Source organism: Psammomys obesus, unplaced genomic scaffold, assembly GCF_907164565.1.
Source record: "Psammomys obesus unplaced genomic scaffold, mPsaObe1.curated_primary_1811, whole genome shotgun sequence".
Classification (NCBI taxonomy): Eukaryota; Metazoa; Chordata; class Mammalia; order Rodentia; family Muridae; genus Psammomys; species Psammomys obesus.
This window is the reverse complement of record NW_026596134.1, coordinates 4,907,543-4,930,556: the sequence shown is the minus strand read 5'-3', so window position 1 is coordinate 4,930,556 and position 23,014 is coordinate 4,907,543. Positions and strand designations below refer to the sequence as shown.

The following is a 23,014-nucleotide window of genomic DNA, read 5'->3' as shown; positions in this document are numbered from 1 at the left end:
CCCTCAGTCCCTCAAAGCCTTCCAACTCTCCCCTCAGCCCCAGCTAGCACTTCTATTGGTACTACTGTTTGTCCTTTGCCTCAAGCTGTGTTCCTTCTTATCCTATCCATCTTCCTGGGACACAAATATCTCACTCATTCTTTTGTTCTCAGGTATGGTACAATACTTGGCAAATTTTTGAAATAGTGACTATCTTCCCACCCTCCCCATCTCCCATGCCCGTGGAACAATTTCTCATTCCATGGTTCTATGTGATTTGCTTTATGGCCACACACCTTTGACCTGTCTTTTTGCTTGGAATGGCCTTTCCCCTACTTCCCTAGAGAAACTCATACTCATACTTCAAACCTCTGTGTACGTCACATGAAAACCTATGAAGGCTTTCACAGCTACTCGATTCATTTTCTCTTACCTGTTCCCGAATTCGTTTTGCTGTCCCCAAATTCTACCATCAGTTGAGACTAGGCAGGGTTGTTCTCAAAGTCACTTTTTGATCTTAGAAAGGTTCCCTCTCTGTATTCAGCTTCCCATGCTGGCGAGGGGGGATCTGGGAGGGACCGATCCCACCCACCCTCCCTCTGTCAAGCTGCCAGAGAGACACCACACTTCTTTATGACCACATCTTCCCAGGTTTCTTCCATCTTTTTGGATAGATCTTTATCCACCTGTTCCCAAGGACAGTGGTTTGTAAACTACCTCCTCTTTTAAGGAGGATCCCTCCTTATGCACATTTTGGAGCGACTTCTCCACACACACTTCACATTTATAGACTAGACAGCACACAGGCAAGTCTCACACACGGGAATAGAGAAAGGTGGGGTGAAGCCAAGTGATCCCGAGCGTACATCACACATGGGGACAGAGCTTTGCTTCTTGTACTGCGGATGCAGGGCCATTCAGAGCTCCGGTGAAAACCCAAACTAGCCCACGCAGTCCTTTACCGGGTGTGACTGTTCAACGGGTGAGGAAGCTGAGATGTGGAACGGAGAAGTGCTTTGGCGTAAGGTCCCAATGTGATTTGAGGCCCTGGGCAGAAGTGCTTCCACCTTCCGGATTCTTTGTTCTGAACTTTGTGGGAAAGCGAATCCCATAGCCTGGCGGTGGTCTGCAGGCATGTGGGTGCACCAGACATGGCAGGGCAGTCCCACTGCTCAGGGAAACGAACTCTCTGCTTACCCATCACTCAGTCTTCTTAACAGCATTCGAGGGGTGGAAGCTAGGTACTGAGTGCTCTGTACCACGAGGCGCCTGGTACCTACTATTTATGCAGATTTCCAGCACAAAACAAGATGAATTTAGTATGTATAAATGCATATATAACTTAAGCTTTCTATAAAAAGGGCATTAAATGCTTAGGAATCACTACTTAGGTATGAAGGGAAGGAGAACAGTGGTCTGGGGACACAGCTGGAGACCATGGGCTTATCTCCAAGTTCAGTATTTTTAAAGTATCTACAACTGTGCTCGCTTCGGCTACTAAAGTCGGAATGATACAGAGAAGATTAGCATTGCCCTGTGCAAGGATAGCACGCAAATTCATGAAGCATTCCATATTTTTTTATCACTCCCACTCCCCCTGGCAGGGTGGCCTTAACTGGCCACAGAGGAAGAAGATGCAGGCAGTCTTGATGAGACTTGATAGGCTGGGGTCAGATGGTAGGGAAGAAGAGCTCCCCTATTGGGGGGGGGGAGGAGGGACCACGAGGAGACGAGGAGGGGAGCCACAATCAGTATGTAAAGTGAATAAATTCTTAAAAAATGAATTTTAAAAAGTATCTAGAACTTTCAGGGCATTCAGAACGACTATGTAAATACCTAATATAAGTAAAGCACAGGAGTTGAGGTAAGGGATTAAAAACTCCACATAACACTAAGAAATTCTAGGTTCATATCCTATAGTGGCTGCCAACAAATGCTGATGTCCTGGCCCACAATCCCTTGCTTCCTATATTCGTCAGCTTCGTTCTGGATGAGCAGAGGGTTCAGGGTCGTCATCTCTCAGGTAGCCTCGCAGCCCTCGGCCCTGTGAGGTCTCACTCAGGACAGCAGGTCTCTGTCTAACTAGGTAACTTCCCTCTCCTACCAGATAGAAATAGCTAAGATAGCCCACATGGGGAAGGTATACCTCCCTAAAGGGAAAGAAAGAAGGGAAGTGGAGAGGAGGAGAGGGAAGAGACAGGAAGAAATGGAGAGTGAAAATGAGGGAGGAAGAGGCATAGAAAGAAGAGAAGGAAAGACAAATGAAGGACGGAAGGGAGAAAGGGAGGGAAAGAGGGAAAGGAAATGAGAGAAGGGAGGAAATGACAGAGAAGGAAGAAAGGAAGCAAAAGAGGGAGGGAGGGGAGAAGAAAGGAAAAGAGGAAGGGAGGGAGGAAGAGCAGAAAGGATGGAGGGAGGGAGGGAGGAAAAGAGGAAAGGAGGGAGGGAAGAAAAAAGGGAAGGAGGGAGGAAGGGAGAAAGGAAAGGATGGAGGAAAGGGGGGAGGGAGGGAGGAAGGCAAGGAGGGATCATTACCCTAGAGTCTATCTTGAGAAGGAATTTTGGGGTCTTGCCAACCCAAATGAAGTTTCTCCATGCAGCTCTTGGACTCTCCTCTGTGCATACATGTACCTGTACACATGAGAACTTACACACGCAGCACATGCCACGGTCCCACCAGTGACTCAGCTCAGGCTTCAAGTCTGTCTCCACTGAGCAGCCCCTGGATAGCTCTGTGTTAGCCTCTCAATCAGGAAGGTCAGCCCAATTCATCCCGAGGTGAGCATCTTTCCTTCGCTCCCACATTCCACATCTTCACTCTCCCTCTCAGGGTGCAAGTGCAGAGACTATAGTACTCTCTGCCCACGTCCTAGAGGGGCCCGGACTTGTTGTCATGCAGCCTCTCTGTGCAGTTGGACTGAAAGTCCCTGGTAAGATACACTCAGGATAACAGTAGATCCCAAGGGCCCTTGATGAGGGGCTGTCCCCACAGCAGTGGGCTCCAGTGCCCCTCACTACATGGCAGCAGGCATGTGCCAAGCATGTTACTGGCCTGTTTCATGGTCTTACAACAACCACATTTTGTGAGCTAAAGTGGTTTTCCCGAGACCAAGTTCAGGGCTTTTTTTTCCCCCCAGAACACAGTCACTTTATGTCTAGAGCATGGTGAACCTGGAAGCTTTGCAAGGGTGGGGCCCTCTTGGTGGCATTATCCTACTCCTTTCCAAAAACAGTACAATACTCTCAAGCAAGACAGTGCTGTCTGATCATTAGTAGGAGGAAGAAAGGGACCTTGGAGTCTCCAGGCACGCCTGTGCAATCTTGCCTCCCCTGTTTGTTAAAAGGCACACAGGTGCCCACAGCTTGGTGCTTTCAGGAGCACTAAAGGGATGCTTATCAGAGTCCTCCCTTCAGCTGCTCCTGCCCTGACTTCCCCTGGCCTCTGAGACAGACCAACCAGTGTGTCCCATGGAGAAACAAATTGGGTCCTCCACTGTCTTGGGTTGAGCTCTGTGAGTGAAGCTGGTCGCAGGATGTGGTTGGCCAGAACAGCAAGGCACCTAGAAAAGGGTTTCCCAGAGGCCTTTGCAGCAAAGCCACAGGCTGAGGAGACAATTAGTGGCCTCTGCTTTCTGCAGGTCTTTACAGCAATGAGAAGGGAGAAAGAAAGGCTGTTCCCCCACCCAGAACATTCCTCCTTCTCATGAAAGGTTGAGCATGGAAATTATTAGGCTGGTAAAGGATCTCTGAGCCAGCTCTGAGTTCTCAGACAGTCTGACCTCCTTTAAGAGCACATGAGACAGTCCTGTCCCTATTAGTAGGACCTAAGTCACCTGGTCAAGAAAGAGGCTCCAAGCAGCCAATAAAAGATGTTCAGACAGTAAATCTTTCTTGCTAGATAGCACTTGAACGAGATGCATGACAGTCCAAAACATGCTGAATAAGGCTCTTTCATCTCTTGGAAATGAGCAGAAGAGGATCTAAGGAAGGAGAACACACACATACACACATGCACACACGCACGCACACTGAGGTCTTTGCCAAACCCGAGCCCTTGAAAGGATGTTTAGCTGTGGCCTGGCCTCCTAGCAACCTACTCTGCAGTTCAAAGTGGACTCTGGGTGTCTACAGGAAATGTTCCAAAGATCAGATGTCAGTGCAATGAGTGACACCCCTACTGTAGAAAGCAAAAGGAGACAGAAGCCCTCATAGTGGGACCCCATCTCCAGGGCCTTTGGAAGGCCAGTGATTCATAAATAGCAGGGAAGGGAGGCTTCCTACATTTGGACTTGACTGAGCCTCTTTGCACATTCTCTGTCAACAAGTGACTGCTTCCTCCCCGCCTCCCCTCCCCAAAGACCTGGACTTGATCTGTGGTTGGATGGGGCCAGGTAACAAGACTGGCAGAGGTGCTTAGAAATTAACAAAGATTGGGGAAGACAATCCAGAATACAGAGTTCCAGGCACAAGGCCACAGTGGCGTCCTCTGGGAGGCTGGGAGCAGTGAACGAGGACCTATATTTGAAGATTAACCCAGAAGAGAGGCAGAGAGGACAGGGGCCCTGGCCTGGATCTTATTGTGTTTACACAGAGGCAGGTTCTCTGAGAAATGGACACCGAGCCTCTGAAATACAGGTGGAACCTTTGCAGAGTGTTTTTGTAAAGACACAGCTGGAGGGGGTGGCTGTGGGAGGGAGGACTTGACACAAGGAGAACTATAATCCACTGCTGACACATCTCTCGTGGGAACCTTGCTGTGAACAGCAAGCTTCAGAGACCCCCAACTCAAGGCCAAAGGAGCTGGGCACTCACACTTTAGTATTAAGTTGACATTGGGGCAAGTAAGCTGAGACCCCCAGGAAAAGAGCATCTTTCGATGATGGAGGGTGCTGATGTAGCCCACCCTGCAGGTGCTGTCCTAACAGATTTTTATCAGCATCCACGAGTGTCTATGCCTTCTGCACCCAAACCAGCTGCTGTCTCTAAATTTAGTCCATCTTGGTGCAGAAGCTCCAGGTCTCTCAGGCAAGGTAAATTAAAAGAGGGTGGGTCTGTGAGCAACATGAGAGCTACTGCTGCCCTCCTGCCCTGCCGTGGTCCCATCTAGGCCACCCATCCACCTCTTCCCCTGTGGAGATAGCACCTCAACTCAAACCATTGCCAGCATGATGGCCCGCCCACTTCACTACCTCACTCCCAGGAAATTCTAACTCAAAGGCATAAGGGAGGCGAGGCTGTTCAAAGGGACTCACCAAACCGTCACCCGACCACTCCTCCATTTGAGAACTAGCCTTGCCATTACAAACCTGCAGGCTCCGAGACTACTGACTTCCTATTACTCTTATTACCCTTAATTTGATCCTCAAACTCTCTTCTGCCAGGAGATAAGGTGTGAGTCTTTTTCCATGCTACTCTCCAGCTCTCGCACTTCAGCCTTACTCGGTGACTAATCCCTCTTAGCCTTCTGCCGTGTCTCTGTCATGCATCAGTTGCCCTCAGCATCACTTCCACTGTAGCTAATTGCTGTCCCCTCCCTCCTCACCTGAGACATGGTACCTGCAGTGCAGCCCTCTCTCCAGTTTCCCATCACACTTCACTACAGGCTGAAGGTTGAATCACGCCATTGTTATAGCATGCCAGGGCCTGCTTGTCCAGTGCCTGTTCCTAGTGATGGGGTCCTCCTTGACAATGGGCCAGCAGCACTGCCAAATCCAGAGTCCTATCCAGAGTCTGCATCCCACAGCCTCTGCAGCGCTATCAGCTAGCTACTGGGTTCCTGCATAACAGACTGAGGATTGGAATTTATTTGCAGAAGCCTTCCAAAAACAAACAAACACAAAAGTTACAGGTCTAAAGAAGAGGGGTTGAGCAGAGGGAGAACTTGAACAACAGTCATGCCACTATTGTACCACCGAGCTCCTCTTATCAGGAAGGTTGATACTGTATCAGGCAAGATCTAAATCTGGGAAAGACCTTTACTTGCTTAATTATGAGATGAGCCAATCAAAGATCAAGTCTGAGTAAAGCCACAGACAGGAAGCAAGCCTGGGCTCTCCTCTTCATGAGACTTCATATGGAGAAGGAAAGAAGCCGAGGGCTGTGACAACTGAGACCAGAGTGTGTTGAAGAGGGGAAGGAGGAAAGCTTAAGGACATACAACAGTAGATGTCCTGGTGAGTGACAGGCCCTCAAGGCAGAGCCCAGGCCAATGGTCAACATCAAAACACATTCATCATGAAGTTCCATAAGGCTACGAGGCCTTACGATGTGTTGACCCTCCAAGTGGGTAAGTACACCCTGATCTTCACACACAAACAGCCTCCTTATACTATAGTTCTTTGAAGGGCTCCCCGACATGCGCATTGCACAGCTATGTTCACTAGGAGTCGGCAATTGTCATGGGCTGGTTAGAAAACTTGGTATATGCACACAATGGAATTTTATGCTGCTGTAAAGGAAAATGAAATTTTACAGGTAAACTGATGGAACTGGAAAAATTAGGGAGTAAAGTAACCCAGCCCCCAACAGTCTAATGCTGCATGGTCTCTCATGTGGGTGGTAGCTTCAGATGTATTTGTCAAAATTAAGATGTCTGTGAAAGTGCTGATACAAGAATGGCATCGTGGTGAGGGGGAGAGCAGGGGATTTGACGGTGGTGGAGATGGGGAGAACACATGCTCTGAGAAGAGGAGGGGAAACCAGAAGCGGTAATGTTTAAATACAGATAGGTGGGAGGTAGAGACAGAAAGTGGGGTACAGGGAGAGGATGTATGGAGAAGTTCTATAGAAATACACTGCTTTGCGAGTTTATTAAAATAAATTTAAAATGAGACTTTGAATGGAGGTGTCACATATGGCTGAATAATGGTTATTCAGGAACTATAGGTTATTAAGTGAGAAACCTAGTGTCAGGTGGGGGGCACCTTCTTAGCTCCAGAGGCTTCTAAAACTGTACAGGTTATGGCCCTCACCATTGGATGTCCACCAAAATGAGATGGCAATTCTGTGAAATTATACTAAAACTAAGTTAGTCTCTCCATCCCGATTTCTAGCTTTCATAGTTTTGAAACTTACTATCTAAGGAGCTGGGGAGGAAAACCAGAAATTGTCTTCTCTGGCTTTAAACCTTGCCAGCTGAAATAACAATTTGCCAGATAAGAGGTACCTACTGATACTATAGTGGCATGACTAACATAGGGGTAACCAATTCTTCTCACTGTGATTCGGAAGCCTGGCCTGTAAGAGAGACTTCCTGACCAGCCTTCTGGGCCTTGAGCAGGCCTGCAGCTGACGAGCTAATAGGAACTAGTAGTAAACCTACTACATTTGTCTTGTTGATGGAACATGTTGTCAAGCTGCTTTAAATATTTGTGTTTATAGTCCTAGTGCAGTGTTTTCCTCAGCTTTGCTCAAAGAAGCTTCTCTTTGCAGCAAACACTGATCAGTACAGAGATTCACGGGTAGCTGAGGTGCTGACAAGTGGCCGCGGAGGACTCAGCATTGAACAGGAAGCCCATACCTCCCCCTCACAGAAGAGGGACCAGAAGAACATAAAAGCTGAATGATAACTATGGCACCTGGAAACTCATAACAGCTGTGCTTGCCTGCACAGGACCAAGCCACAGAGGATCAGAGAAGAGAGAGGGGCCATAGCGGTTTAAGTGAGAATGCATCCAGAGGTCCATATATGTGAATGGTTGGTCCCCAGTCGATGAAACTGTTTGGGCAGGATTAGGGGTTTTAGTCTTGTTGGAGGAGGTGTAACCAGTGGGCTTTGAGGTTTGGAAAGACCGGCACCATTTTCAGTGCCTCTCTCTCTGTTTAATGGTTACTCCACCACCATAGACTCTGAGGTTTGGAAAGACTGGCACCATTTTCAGTCTCTCTCTCTCTCTCTCTCTCTCTCTCTCTCTCTGTTTAATGGTTGCTCCACCACCATGGACTTCAACCCCCTGAAACCATGCTAAGCCAAATTAAAAGTTTCCTTTCATAAGTTGCCCTGGTCATGGTGTTTTATCACAGCAATAGAAAAGTAACTAAGAGCCTCTCTCTGCCCGAGGGAGCTAACGGCAGCAGGGAGCTGCTGAAGAGAAGGAAGTTGTTGTCTGGAGTGATGCACTCACTGATGAGGGCTGCAATATATAGTGGCCACACCTGCACTCATGGGAGTACCCCCGGGGGAATCCAGTGGCTCACAGAGCAAAAGTAACCAAACAAAAAGACTTCAAAGTGGGATGGCAGCTTGGTGTGAAAAGGAATGAGGTCAGAGAGCTTGGGAGGGGGATAACAAAGAGTGGAGGGGTGAGGGTGATATAATATACACATGTATGAAGCTCTCAAAGAATAAGTTATTTTTTAAAGGCAGAAAGGCCCTGAGCTCTCCTGTTCCAGTAGAGTGTCCATTGTATGTCATGCCAGCTGTCTTGCTCTCCTGTGCTTCCATTAACCTTGCACAGCAATGTTGGAGGTGGATAGACTTATCCTTGTCTTCCAAATGGAAAACAAAGCCCCAAGGCTGAAGCACCATGTTCAGATAGCAGGACAGGATTCTAGCCCAGGCCTGTGTGATTCTAAAGCTCCCAGCCCCTGCAAGAAAAGGAGACACAGAGGAGGAGCCAGAATGGAGGGGGGTGGGGCGTGGCTCTGTGCTTTGGGAGCCAACAAGGAGCCAATCCTGAGCTTAGCAAGGAAAGCACAAACATGAGTTCTGCCCAGAGGAAAGCTCTGACTGTGTGGAAGCAAACTGTGTCATGGTAGGGATAATACAGTAAGGACAGAGCAAGCAGAAGCTTCTCTGAGGTAACATCTGAACGTAGGCTCATCTTATCAGAAGGTCAAGTCACATGGCTTCATGGCAGTGTTTAAACATGGGGATACCCCGGGTCTGTGGAGATGTATTATCTGATAACACATACACAAGCATTAGGACTTGAGGTCAGATCCCCCCAGCATCTTCATAAAAAGCTGGACATGGCATAGAGAACCTGTGAGCAGAGCACTGGGGAGGTGGAGGCAGGAAGATGCCTGGAGTCCACTGGCCAGCCAGCCTACTTCAGTGGTCAGGATCCATGTTGAGTGAGAGACCTTGTCTCAAAAAGTAAGGAAGAGAGTAACTGAGGTCAATCTCTGGCCTCCACAGAAACACAAACATATACATAAGCCACATATATGTACACACACACACAAGGACACTGTGGGGAGGCTCTTTTCTGTCCTGTGACCTCTCAGGATCACCTGCCTCTCACAGCAGATCCTAACCAAGGGCAAACCTTTCTCCAATTTGGTTTTACTTCTCCACACAGCTTTCTGGTCTCTTCTTCATCAGTATAGAACACCCAGCATCAGGAGCTAGAGAAAGCTGTTTTAGCTGAGCTGGCTGCGGGCCAAGGGGCTCACCTACAGCCAAGCGAAAGCTGCCGGGCTTAGGGCAGAGAAGAAAGGGGCGATAGAATGGTGTCTCTCCCAAATCAGTTGTGCTGCATTGAAAAGGCAGCTCTCCACCAGAAGAGCATTTATCTGTTATGAACATTTTCCACTCTTGGCGATAATTGAGGTTTTTTTCATAGGCAGCGCTCACTAAAAGCCCCAGCGCCTTGTGGGCCCTCACCCCACCCCTCCAAATGCAATCAGAGAGGTTAATCAAACTCCACTGCAAGAGGAGCTGGAGCCAGGCTGTTTTTGCATTTTTCAATCTAGAATAATTTGGGGACTTTTTAATTGTTAGCTGGGTTTATTTATTGAACTTGGGCTTAAAAGAAAAATAAACAGCAAAGAGGCAAAGAAGTGGCTAGATGTGCAAGAAGCCTATGTGTGCAATTTAATGAAGTCTGTCCTTGTTAGCTCCCGCAGTTGCTAAATTCCAATGAATTCAAATTTCAGCCGGGTCTCTAAACATCACATATTTACATCTTCCATCTATTATGGTATTTCAAATAAGGTTGTTATGAAATTGCCCCAACTTTGGGCAACTGTAGATCATAAAGTAGGAAGATTATTACATTACAGGAGAGAGGCCGTATCTCATTTAAAACACATAAGCACATAATTTCATAGATGTATATCTGTAGCTGGATATATATCTATGAACAATGAAATTGCCCCCAAATTAAAAGCCTCTGGCTATATATTTGTAAACACAATCAGATCACGATCCAATAAAGGGCCCTTTCTGAATTAATGTGAACCACATGCTCTTCCCATCATTGCATTTATAACTTTTCTTCTAAACATCTCACTGCTTCTTCTTTGTCTCCACAAAAACAGAGTTTGTGAGTGCCTCCTCTGGGCTTCTTTTGGCCAAGGGTAAGCCACTTTTGTTTATAAGACAAGAAAATTGTGTCAAAACTGCGAAAAGATCCAACAAAAGAAGGGCAGCCGTCCACACCTTCCAGGAGGAAGAGTTCCTTTAATTTCACATAATCTGTGACAGAAAACATTTTGAATTAAAAAAAAAATCACTTGTTTTTGTGCTTCTGATAATTCAAATAGAAGCTAGCTTGCTCAGTGTAAAAGGGTGGTGATTTTATACACACATTGAAGACAAAGTCGTTCCTCTAATTTGGATCATTTAAAATACATTTTCCCAAGTGACAGCCTTTCAGCTGTAGTGCACCCATCTGCTCTGGTTGTTTTCATGGGGACAGTCATTCCTGAGAGATGGGTGCATGGAGTGAGCAAGGCATTCCCTTCCATAAGTCCACCCTCATCCCCAGAGGACTGGAGCGTTCAGAGTTGATTGTCCTATGTGCACTCCCAAGGTCCATGGTGGTTAGACTTTGGTGTGGCCGGCAAATTACTGGTAAATTACATGGAAATCACTTCACTCTTGGGCCCTGCCTTAGGCTCTCTGTGGTAGTCCTTAAGGGTTTGCTGAGGTCCTCTGTACCACGATGTGTGCACTGAAAATCTAGCCCCATCACCACACATCTTGTGTATACATGAAATTGTTGGAAAAATAAAATAAGATTTAAAAAAAAACTGAGTCTATGCTTTTCAGTTACAGTAGAAAAAGCCCTTGTATGTTCACTGATGGTCATCTGGAGTCATTACCAATCCCTGAACTAACCGAGGTGGCCAGGTCACCTGTAGACGGTTGAATTCATATACTGATGTAAGCCCCATCCAAAAGGAATGGCTGGCAAGAACACCTATGAAGGTACAGGGCTGAGGCTGGTGACAGACCTCAGAGGGGAAAGGTACTTGCTATAAAAGCCTGGTGACCGAAGTTTGCTCACTTGAACCCACAAATAGGTGGGAGGAGAGGACCAATTCTGTAAGACTGTTTTCTGACCTAAACACACACACACACACACACACTAATAAAATAACTTAATATTTATTGTACTTTTAATTACGTGCACATGTGCGCATACAGGAGATCTGTGCACATGAAAATGGTTCTGGTGGGGGTCAAAAGGGCATTCGATGCCCTGAAGCTAGAGTTAGAGTCAGTGAAGAGCCTCTCGTCATAGATGCTAGGAACTGAACTTAGGTCTCCTGCAAGAACACTGCCTGCTCTTAAACACTGAGCCACCTCTCCGGATCCAAAATTAAGTAATCTTTTTATTTAGAATGAAAAATATTAGGTGAAGAGATGACCCAGTGCTTAAGAACACTTACTGCTCTTCCAAAAGACCCAAGATCAGTTCCCAGCATCCACACCAAGCATCCCACAGACACCTAACTTCAGCTCCAGAGAACATGATGCCCCCTTCTGGCCTCTGGGGGAACTGCTTGCACATGCACATGCACATACATACAAAACAAACATTGAAACCGTAATTTAAAAACAAATAATTAAAAAATTAAGAACATACAGTTGTTGAAGTTTTACAAACTAACAAACCACTGGCTTAAGAAATGCATCCCAAACTCTGCTCCTGGTGTCCTCCACCCAACACATTCTAGATCTTGCTGGAAAATTCTGCCTCAAAATTATACTTCTCTGGGAAACAGTAAGATCTGGAGAGGACAGGAACTCCACAAGGAGAGCAACAGAACCAAAAAAATCTGAGCACAGGGGTCTTTCCTGAGACTGATACTCCAACCAAGGACCATGTATGGAGATAACCTAAGACCCCTGCACAGATGTAGCCCATGACAGTTCAGTATCCAAGTGGGTTCCATAGTAATAGGAACAGGAACTGTCTCTGACATGAACTGATTGGCCTGTTCTTTAATTACCTCCCCCTGAGGGAGAAGCAGCATTACCAGGCTACAGAAGAAGACAATGCAGCCACTCCTGATGAGACCTAATTGACTAGGATCAGAAGAAAGGAAAAGAAGACCTCCCCTATCAGTGGGCTTGGGGAGGGGCATGCATGCAGAGGGTGGAGGAAGGGAGGGATTGGGATGGGAGGAGGGAGGGAACCACAGGGGGAATACAAAGTGAATAAAGTGTAATTAATAAAGAATTTTTAAAAAAAAAATGTACTTCTCTAGCAAATAATTTGAATTTCCACAAACTCATGGCTCTTAGTTGGTACAGTGGGTGCAGTATTACCTTTCCGAATGACTGACATTCAGTGAGAATATATTTACTAAGTTTAAGTAAAAGCCCTGCATACCCCTAGGTTTAGGTGGTAGTACATCATTGTTACGGGAGATCATGAGCGGTAAAGTGTCCCTGGTAGTTGCTGGATGGGACCAAACACACAGCACCTCATCAGCACCACGTGCACCAAACATGATTGCATGTTAGGCTCCTACCTCTGTGCCCAAGAAAACCCTCAAGAAAAGGGTCACTAGAACGTATTATACCACCACACTGCAGCTAGTGACCATGTGTACCACGTAGGCACAGCTCAGCTTGCTTCACGGTGTGGTTCCTGTTTGGTTGGGTGGGTGGCTAGTTGGCTGATTTGGGGGGTTTTGTTTGAGACCTAGATGTTGTCTGAAGGTTTTTTGTTTTTTTAACTCTTCAGATATTCTTAGAAAAAAAAAATGTTGACAATAAGCAAGGGCAATTCCAGAAGCTGAGTGTCAAAAAGGCCTAGCCCAACGAGGGTTTCCCTCAACAGTAAAACCCAGAAGCTTGGCCCACTCTTCCATTGTGAGGGCCTGTTTTCACACTTTTCAGGACACTGACCTTTGCCTTCATATGCTTTGTAAATATCATAGGCGTTCATTGTGAAATACTCCAACAATATAAAACATATATACACAAAATAAATTCCAAGATTCACTATGTGGTCATCAGTATTTGCTAAGCATTGCCATGGGTGTTTGTAATAGTTTCTTTTCTGTTGCTGTGATAAAACACCACTACCACAAGCAACTTAGAGAAGAGTTTGTTTTGACTTAGAGTTCCAGAGGAATAGGAGTCCACTTTGCCCAGGAGGCATGGCACCAACAGCAGGCACCACGGCAGCCAGAAGCTGAGAACTCACACCTTCAGATGCAAGCATGAAGCAAGGTACTGGACATAGGGTAAACACTCAAAGTGGCCTCTCCTCCTGCACCCTAGGACATGCTTCCGCCATCAAGGCACACCTCCAGAAGCTCCTGACTGAGCATCAGCAACTGGGGACTGAGTACTTCAACGCCTGAGCCCGTGGAGGACATTTCTCACTCAAACCACCACAGCATGGTTCTCTGTGTTAAAATGGACAAAAGCACGGTGATGGTGTCCTAAAGAAAGATGATGGGAGAAATCAGGATCGTGTGCACATCAGAGCTGAGCAAAGAAGAAGCTGAAGCAAAAGCCGAGGAATGTTCTCAAATGAATTTTCTTCCATGTATGGGATTTGATTTCCTTCCCAGATCTTTCTCAGTTAAGGAGAGAGGTTGAAGCACGGATTTGTTTGGAGTTATCATTGCTTGAATGTTAGAGTAGCTCCTCACCATGAAGAAGAAGTAAGCCTCACTTGCTTCTCTCTAGGCCTCTTTCAATAGTGGCGAGGGTATAAACTTCAGTTTTCGTGATTGTGCAAACATCAAACTAATGTGACGTCACTCCTGCATCATTTATTTTTAGTTCACCCCTGCATTCTCTAGATTTTAAAGACAAGACTAAATGATGAAAGAGGCTCAGTTTCCCCTGAATGTGTATATACATTTTTGCCTGATGATCAATACTTCTAGGATATGTGTCTCCAAAGTCACTTTGTCTTAAAACTCTGGAACCATTCCTTTCATTCCTGCCACTGACAAGTACTAGTCCTCTGGCACTGACTATAGCCTCAGAAGGTCAGAAGGTCACCTTGGCATTTTTGACCCTTTTATACCTAAGATTGTGTATCTCTCTTACAAGCTTGTTGGCTTATAAGAAATGTATTTCTTACTCTCGGAATTCAGTTTCCAGAGTGACATGGGTGTCACTTTCTGAATCACGTTTTCCTTTGATTCAGCCTTTATTTCAGTGAAGTTTTCTTTTGCTATATCATGCAATACTTTTTCTGTTTCATTTGTTTCAATCTCCTTGTAAAGAACACCGACAATCTCACTTATTTCTGTTTTTCATCTATTAGATGTCACCTTCATCACAATTTTATATCAACATAACGTGAAAATGGGGGAATAGTTCTAGGCGACATAATAACATTTAGGAAGGGTGTTAACTGATATCTTTGGGGTAGTGTTAAGGATCCTAAATGTCTTCTAATAAGTAATAATCTGGGTTTTTATGAACTTGGTTGTTCTGAGAGCCAGGGGGACCTGCTAGAGTCAGCCTGGCCAGCACGCCCTTCACCACATTCTCTCACTCACTGCATTCTGATTTTTCAGTGGGAGGGGCTTACTCAGTTTAAGTCTTTTATACCTTCACCATCCCATCACTACAGCATATCAAACTGGCTCTCCACAGGAACCTTGCCCATTCCTGTTCTAGACGCTTTCATTGTAATCATGGATTCTTGAGGATGGCTTTCACCTAGGCCATTTTCTTTGAGTAAAGGCTTAGCAAAGAAGGGTTAGGCTTTAGTTGTGAGTGTCTGAAGTTGACTAGCACATGGTAAAACGTATAATGGTTCTACTTTCCCCTCATAAGGGCCATGGCAGACACAGTTGACCAAATCCAAGTCTGACATGACAAAGAAGTTTTGGAGGTGAAGACCCAAGGCCTAGAAAAAGTCTTTGTTTCAGTCAAGTTTTCTTCAGTTCTGTCACATAATATTTTTCTGTAGGTTTTGTTTTGATCTCCTTGTAAAGAACACCAATCATCTTTTCTTATTTCTCTTCTCTGCCTGCCCATTGTAAAACATACATTACCTTCATAATCATTTTACATTAACATATGTTGAAATTTGGGGAGTTGTGTCTTGGGTTGGGTTCCAGTCTTGGATGGCCACCTCTTTAACATGGAAACATGATTGACACAGACATTGTGGCCAGATGGTGATGGAGGGAAGCCAGTGAGGACTGTCCTGGGCCTCCCTCTGCTGCCTTCCTCATTCACAGGTGTAGATGAAGCCTCTGCAATGAGAGAATGAGGGACTTCCACAGAGAAGGTTTCGTGGTGGCTCTGGAGGCAGCAGGGCACCTGCTTCTGTGACCCATGTTGGAGAGCACGGGTTCAAGGTAGCAGGGAGGAAACTGGCTGTGATTTCCCTTTGTTAGTAGAGGTGCATCATCTCCCTCCTTGAGACTTAAACCTCCAGAGAAAACAGAATGGCAACAGCACCCTTAACAGCCAGTGACTGAAGCACTGTGTGAAAGAGAATCTACTCTTAGAAAATCAAAATGTTTATCCCACCTGGGGAGGAGGCTCAATTTGTAATTGGCTTATGGTCCAGCATGAGGACTTGAGTTTAGTTTCTTAGCACCCATGTAAAATCAAGGCTAGGAAGAGTTTGCCTATGAACTCAGGGCTGAGGAGACAGGTGCAGCCCAGGGCCTCACAGGCCAATAAGACGAGCTGAGATGCTAAGTGTCAGGTTCTGTGAGAGAGCCTGTCACGAAAAATAAGGTTGAGACCAATAGAAGACACCCAGAGTTGAAGTCAGACCCACACACACACACACTCACAGATGATACACACACGGACACACACAGTCACACACAGAGACATGCACATGCACCAATACAGAAATGACAAATACAGAGAAACATACATAGACACAGTCACACACAGAGAGACAGAGCATGCACACGTGCGCGCACGCGTGTACACACACACACACACTCTGCTCACACATCTGAGTGCCTCTCAGATCTTCTCTTATGTGTCCATCTATGTCCCTCAACACAGGAAGAATATCAACAAAACATACTCAGAGTTTCTGGACGGCAAAGACATGGTTGAGTCTAATTTTTTTAATGTGGTTTAAAATTCCCCTACTTTCCTGAATGAAAAGGAACATGTGTTATTTATATTACCAAGGGGAAGCACAAGTCTTACAAAAAATTAAAAAAAAAAAAAAAAGATCTTGCAGGGTGGTTGTGGGATGGCCAAGCCAGGGAGGGAAGGGAAGGGCCAGCAGGTCACAGCTTGGCCTCCCGTCAACCCATCGACCATGACCTACCTCCCATGATGCTGATTGTTTGGGTGCCTGGGTGTTCAATGGGGAATCTATCTCAATGTCTGTCCCCGGGCCATGCACACAGAAGCCTCTACTAACATCGGATCTTTGGCTCCAATAGAAAACTCCAGCCGGATCACCCACAAACTTTTGAGAGGTACAGTCCAAACTGTAGCCAAGATCTTCTGGACAGTGTGGTTCCCTTGGAGAGGGACCAACAGGACTCACTCCTCCCTGGCTGCAGGAGATGTTTCTTTATAGGCCTTGTGCGCAGTCCCTGCTGCAACCAGGGCTCTCTACAAACTTACTGACTCCTCAGCTTGACCAAAAGACCCTGAAGATAGCTGAGAGGGCCCAGCCTCCAGCCTTTATGTCAGACGAAGGTGACTCTCGAAGAGGGGAGGAAGGAGGCTGGAGAGGATGGCGTGAGTCTGCTGCACAGATCCCCATGTTGGGTTGAAGCAGTCATAGAAGGTTCACCTTCCACAGGAACTCACCAAGAACACAGTACACCTCACCAAGAACAGAACCTAGTCCACACATACTCAGTAAATGTTGACTGAGTGTTAGAACCTTTGGATAAAATCAGAATGGGGTGTGGTCCAGGGTGAGGAGCATCGCTTAGGAAGATGGGAAGCTGAAGCTTATCATTTGAAAAATGTAGTCTTTTCCCCCTGCCCAAGGGAGTATACAGTTGGCTTGGGTCCAGCTGAGCAGTTGGGGGAAGCAGGCCTCACCTCTGTCCCAACCTCAGGCACAAATCCTTTCTGCCTCTCAGCCAAGTGCAGACATTTCCGGAGGCCTGAGAGAGGCCGTTTGGAGGTGTACCCAGACGTACCTTAGGCCAAGTTTCCCAAGTCAGGGCACTGAGTAAATAAAACCCAACCTGCTTTTCACTTTCTTTAACTTTCCTTTAAGGTCAGTGTGTGTTTGAATGGGGGTGGGGGGAGACACAAGCCACATGTTTTTAATCCATCAACACTTAAATCATCAAAATGTTGGAGGCTGACAGTTTGGAGGCCAGCAGGAATGCTGGAGCCTTCTAAAGACGTTCTTCGATTTCTCTAGCAATCAGGAAGTAGCCTTTTTCCAGAAGAAAACTGGATTTTGCCTCCAAACAGGCCGCTGCACTCTGTCCCCACCTCAGCACCCTCGGAGGCCACAGGGACTTGGAACTTGGCAAGAGCCATGGGTGGGACAGAAGCTGTGCAGAAGGTAGTTTAAGAAGCTCCCCGTTTTTTACCTGCTCTGTGCTGCTGCAAGGAGAGAAGAGAAGAGAAGAGAAGAGAAGAGAAGAGAAGAGAAGAGAAGAGAAGAGAAGAGAAGAGAAGAGAAAGGAGTGCTAAGTGAGAGTCTTCACACCCAGAACCACAGAGAAATGTAGAGAGAAATAGGAACACAAGTTTCAGCCACAGGGCTGGCTGAGAGCCACTCATCCGGCCACCACACCTCAGGCCACTCACTGCCTTTAGGGTTCCCTCCCGCCCTTGTCAGTTACTGGACCTGTATGCCAAGATCATGGGCAGGAATAACATTGGCAGCCACTCCAAAACTCAGACCAGCAAACGTAAATGAATGAAACTCAAAAACTCCCTGTGGAGCCCGGAAGACGTAGGACGCCGTGCTCAGTGTGTCCTATGCTTAGGTATTCGACAGGCCCTGACATCAGCCACCACAGCCCCTCTGCTAAGAATTAGCAACCAGATCAGCAGGTACAGCTGATGGTTAGATGTCCCTAACCACTGTCAGATCTGTGAGCCTCTTCCTGTGTGTCTCAAAAGCAGGGTGGGAATAGAGAAACATCTACCCCATCACTTGATCTGAGAGTAGGGGATCCCAACTCTAGGCTGTGGAGGCATGAGAAGGGAGAGTACTACGTTTAGAGAAAAGCTTAATGGTAGAACATTGCCTAGATTATATGACACCCTGGGTTCAACTCCAATATGAGAAAAAGCAGATACTATTGGTGCTAGCACTGATGTCTGTAGGAGCGGCCACTGCCCCCTCATCCTCTTCTCTCCCTAGCAGCTATGGCAGCTGGGGTACAAGTAGAATTTCATGTCTGCAAATATCCTGGCAACAGTGGGTAGGTCTCGTTTCTGGTTCCATTGTGTGCAGGTGGTAAGGTCCCTCAACATCTCTGTCCTCTCAGGTCCTCTGCTGTGAAAGCAGAATAACAGGAGTGTACACGGGATGCTGCGTCCAGTCCGTGGAGCCTCCTCATATGCTGGCTATTAGCACGGTCCTTCATCTTGGCCCAAAGAGTAACAGCAACTTAAAGCACAGACAAAATGACCGCATGACCCCAGAGTTGGCTCCCGTGAGAATTAGCTGTGCTTTTGTTCCCTTCACCACCCCTCTTTCCCACCATGGTCTGCATCAAAGGGGAACCGAGCTGTTCAAGGGCCAACCTGCTCTGCACTCTCCGCAAGCCTAGGGGAAAGGACAGTTGCAGCCCAATTTCTGCTGGCCCACGGAGGGTGGGAGGCACACAGTGCGTGGTGGGACACAGCGCTGCTCCAGGCTGAACACTTCCTTCAACGGGATAGTTCCCAAGCCCCCACTACTAGAACCTAGGAGGGCAAGGACCTTGGTGCCAAGTTACTCTTCAGAGTGAGAGGCAGCAGGAGTCCTATCTTATCAGGCCTAAAGCAGGTACAGGAACAAAGAGGTGTTGCGACTGAAGGGCCACTACCCCTTCAGTGACTCAGAGATACAGAGGAAAGAGAGACACAAGAGATCCAGAAGCCAGAGCACAAGAGAGGGAGGCCACAAGGGGAGGAAGGGAGGAGAGGACAGGAGGATTAGGAGAGAGTAGATGCAGAAGAAGGGACGGAATGGAAAGGAGGGGAAGAGAGGAGAGGGGAGGAACATCATTTGGGTAGCTGGAGAGTTGACTGAGTCCACTCTCTCCCAACCAACCAGCTCTTTGCCATGTAAACAAAACCTACCTCACTCATGGGATTCCTGACCATGAAACCCTGCCCACATGCCTTAAGAGTGGTTGTCACTCAGCCCTCTGGAGCCCAAGCCATGTGCTTCTGCCATGTGGCAGGTGATCGCTGCCTTGGGCTCTTTGCAGAGCCAAGGAGGCATGGCTCACCTTCTTGGCCAGACTGCCCTGAGTTAGATTGTCCTGCACAGCTGGACAGTAGTGAACAAGGTGTATTCATTTTCTTTGTGCCTCCAGCTACCCATCAGAAAAGGAGGTCACGCTTCTGGGCCGCCCTCCTGACACCTGGAGAGCAGGAGAAGATTGTAATACCGTCAGACCCAACTCAATGTGGCTCTCACCTCATTCTTTCCAGAAAGACACTGGCAATTCCAGACCAAACTTCTCACCTCATCCAGACTGAAGAAAGGTTCCTTCACTTTTTTTCTTAAATTTGAGTTTCCTCGCCAGTCTATCAAGAATGACTCCCTCCCTCCTTCCCTCCCAGGAGACTCGAACTGGAAGCTCAGAAAGCCAATGTGCCGAGCAGAGAAATGGCTGTTTGGAGAGACTTGGAAAGCCTCAAAAGCATCCTCATCACAAGCTTGTTCAGGATGCTGCCAGCCTCTGAGAGGTCACTCTAGGGTCAGGGAACCAGTAAAGATGTAGACAGTTGTGGAGAAGAAAGCACATGAGACAGATGCCCATCAAATGTGACTGGGTGACCAACCAGTCAACCCAGGTGAGAGGCTAGGATTGAGGACAAAAGCCTTTCCCCCGCCCAGCCTGTAAAAGCACCCTTGTTTTAGAAGTTGACCTGTCTTCCCTGAGAAGGGACTGGAAGCAAGTTAGTTCTGACCAGTGTGGACACCCTATTTACCATCTCATCTGAGCTTCTGGGACAGTCCTCTTGTTCCCTTCGAGTAAGTTGGGTGAAACCTCTAAAGAGCCATGGCATTAAAAAAAATAATAATAAAATACATAGTGCAATTTCAAAGTCAGTAAATGCTGGGTGCAAATCCACCCTCCACTGACTGCTCCAAGGCACAGGCTCAGTTTTCCTCCTATACTACAAGAGAAGCAGGCACTGGCCTTGCTGTGGGGTAGCCACTGGGTGTGGGGTGGGGAAGCTGAAGGCAAGCTGGTCACAGCCCCTACCCTATCCCCTGTGCACAACGTAGAAGCAAGAGCTTAACTAGGGGTGCAGGGTCTCCCAGAAAAAGCTTGATGCTGTTGTGCAGGGGTTTGTCAGCCAGCTCAGGCTTTTCCAGGAAAAGGGGGTGAGGGGAGTGGCAAGCCCAGCTCCAGGCCATGGAAAGCTCCTGCCCCACTGTTGAGTCAGCTCTGAGTCAGGAGCTAAAAACCCGCCTTTGCCATAATGAATACGGGACTGATGACAACTGATTTTCACCCAGTGGAGGAGGCTATCTCAGGTAATTAGGCATAACCTCACATATTGGTAATGTGCCCTTTGTGTGGCATCTCTGGCTGCCACAGCCAGGCCCTGCCTCCCAAAACAACACCGACACTAACCAACAAGATGTGCTTGGCTTCAAAGGATCGCCCCTGACCCCCCCCCCCTTCGCAAGCATTTCTGGTGTGAAAAGCTAACTACACAAAGGCCTTTAATTGGTTTGCTCTGACCTCCTGACTCCTCTGGGAAGATCTGCACTCAGGAGCCATCAGTGCCTGTGCTTGACTGTGACTCTGTCCTATGGTTCTGCTTCGCACAGATCTCCTGTCTGCATCCTGTGGGCTGCAAGGAGGTGGGGTCATCCCCAAATCCTGTGTGTTTATTCACTGCAGCCACTGCGCCCCCTGGACTGTGGGTTTAACTAGATATTAGGCTGAGATGCAGGGCCGAAGCCCCTCTGATCACTTCCTCTGGCAGACTTGGTTAGCTAGCCCAAGTTCATTCAGAAAGCTAAGGGAGAAACAGAATGAGGGTGATTCCGTGTCTCCCAGCCTGTTTACAGGCCCCAAAATTCTTTGCTGTGCCTGGTGCCCCTTCACAGGTAGAGCAACACTTCCTGCTTCCTGTCTCCACAGAGGCCAGCGACACTCCTCTTAGAGCACTGCTTGCACAACCAGGGTTTCCCTTGCCAGGCCCCTGACTAACTGTGGCCCCACCATCCAGGCCCTGCCCCAACTGCTGGACGCTCCCGGGACACTTCCAGGGTTCCCACGACTCAGGCTGCTCTCCCAGGACAGCGCTCTGTTCCTTGCCATGCCAGATGTTGCAATGCCTGGGCAGATGAAGCAAGAGGGACGGGGGTGCCAGGCCAGCATTTCCAAAGAAGCTCCAGGGAAACTGCCAAAAGCCAGGGTTCCTGGGGGTTCCCCTAGGTTCTTGTCCCTCTCTAACTTCAGAGTCACAATCCCCTGTTTGTTTGTTTTTTAACTCTAACCATGGTGGCTAGGGATACAGTCCATGCTAGCTGAATGGGGCCAGTCAGGATGCCAAAGTCTCTGCAGCAGGATCTAAGCATTTGGGTCAGTGGCTGACAGTCCAGGTTCAAAGTCAAAGCTCCCTGGACCAGTGGTGATAGTGACACAGGCTCACTGCCAGCCAGCTTGTACTTTATAGGTCTGCATACTGGAAGGGCACAGCACAAGTAGTCTTCACTACAAGCTCATGAAGCAGGTTCATCACTTCCCTGCTCTGTATTCAGGCAGACTGAGAAGCAGAGAGGAAGGTGTGCCCCGCCCCCCAAGCCGTGCAGAGGCCCGAGGAGACGGAAGGGACACCTTGGTGTCCTGTCCCCTCCAGCTTGGCTGTCATTTGCCACTACAGACTTCAGCTTTCCATATGTGGCATTGGGACCACCATGCCTCCCTTTTGGTAAAGGAGGCCCCAGGTTCCCAGGTACCGAGGAATTCTCTCTTCCCTTCACCCATTCACACATGTTCTCAAACCAGGCCCATCCCACCTGTGTGTAGGGTAGAGGAGAGAGTGGTTCTCTCAGTCTCCTTCTAGAGGCAAGGATAGATTTAGTCTGTGGCTTGGGGCTCCCTTCAAGAAGATCCTTCTCCCAGATGAGTCACTGATCTCTGTTCGTAGCACACTGCATACGAATAAGTTACTTGGGGCTGGAGAGATGGCTCAGTGGTTAAGAACACTGACTATTCTTCAAGAGGACCCAGGTTCAATTCCCAGAACCCACATGACAGCTTACAACAACCTTCTGTAAATCCAGTTTCACGGGATCTGACACCTGCACCCAGACATACTGTATCACACAGGCGTGTGGATAAACACCAGTGCACATAGAAGAAGGAGAAGAAGAAGAAGAAGAAGAAGAAGAAGAAGAAGAAGAAGAAGAAGAAGAAGAAGAAGAAGAAGAAGAAGAAGAAGAAGAAGAAAATAAATCACTTTCTGCTTTACTACATTCTGCTTCTGAAGCTCAGATGTTGCTCTTTGGTTACTAAGTTCCTAACTTAATAAACCGGAAATATCATCATCTGACACCTCCAAAAGGACAACAGTCAAGGCTGACAGTCCAACTGCTCTAGAGGCTGAGGCAGAAGAACAACAAGTTTAAAGCCAGCCTGGAAAACATTGTAAGATCCTGTCTCAAAATAATAATAATAATAATAATAAATCTGTGGGCTGGGAGTACAGCTCAGTGATAGAACACTTGCTTAG

The 23,014-nt window shown here is 47.4% G+C and overlaps 1 pseudogene; it reads left to right on the top strand.

Annotated features, from left to right (window-relative positions):
- The first annotated feature begins 1,458 nt into the window (after window positions 1-1,458).
- LOC129666222 (U6 spliceosomal RNA) lies at window positions 1,459-1,558 on the top strand (annotated as a pseudogene).
- The last annotated feature ends 21,456 nt before the right edge of the window (window positions 1,559-23,014 follow it).